Here is a 911-nt window from a genome sequence, read left to right as displayed (position 1 = left end):
ACAGATGGGGAGCAGGGAATTCTGAAAACCAAAGTGATGAAAGAGATGCTAAGCCTTCCCTTCATGTGTCTGACACCCCTCTTCAGGAGGCCTGCAGGCCGGGCGTCGGCTGGACCTTTACCACTTGATGTCCTGGCAGGCTGCCCTCGGCCCTGCTAGGCAGTGTGCAGGGCCGCCTGGGCCCCGGGGGAGTCGCCCCCCCCGCCCAGCCATTCCTGGTACAGCTCCTGCACATGGGCGCTGGTCTCCGGGGGCCACACCGGGATGGCAGCCTTCCATCTGCCACAGCAGTGCCCTGTCTGCACACCCGTTGTCCGCCTGGGCCTGGCCCCTGCCGCTTAGGCATGCCCGGCGCAGGCCAGGACCTCCACGAAGTGGCAGGGGAACTTGCCCCTCCACAGCTTCAGGACCACATTCTGGATGTTCCGAAAGCCATAAGCAGCTGCAAAGCGTAGCAGGACCTCTCTGTCCCTTTCAACGGTGACCTCCTGGAAGTCTTTATTCCCCAGCGCCCCCACGTCCTCGTTGAACAGCTCCTTGGCCGTGTGCCTGAAGATGTGTGCCAGGTACCCGTCAGAGCTGGCACCCTCGTGGAGCCTCACCTCCTCCTCCTTCACGTCTCCAAACAGAGTGTTCACGGTGGCATCATTCATGGCAAGGTCACTTTGCTCCATTATCTGGACAATTTTCCTGAGGTTAACATGCAGTCAGCACCCCTGACTATGCGAAGCTGTGGGAACATCTTCTCGAAAAGCCTCCAGTTTCTTGCCATTACATGGAGCCATAATGATGGGGAAAATCTTCTCTGGGGACAGGTTGTGCTATCTGGCGAAGTAAACCTGCACCAGAGAGCCCGGATCTGCTGGGGAGACTTGGCTGAATTTAGCATCAAAATAAGGCAGAGACTGAGG

General features: G+C 58.4%; 1 pseudogene; it reads right to left on the bottom strand.

Moving 5' to 3' along the window:
• Positions 1 to 138: 138 nt before the first annotated feature.
• LOC102259028 lies at positions 139 to 889 on the bottom strand (annotated as a pseudogene).
• Between the last annotated feature and the right edge of the window lie 22 nt (positions 890 to 911).

This window comes from Myotis brandtii, unplaced genomic scaffold (assembly GCF_000412655.1).
Source record: "Myotis brandtii unplaced genomic scaffold, ASM41265v1 scaffold38747, whole genome shotgun sequence".
NCBI classification, from domain to species: Eukaryota; Metazoa; Chordata; class Mammalia; order Chiroptera; family Vespertilionidae; genus Myotis; species Myotis brandtii.
This window is presented reverse-complemented; position numbering and strand designations above follow the sequence as displayed.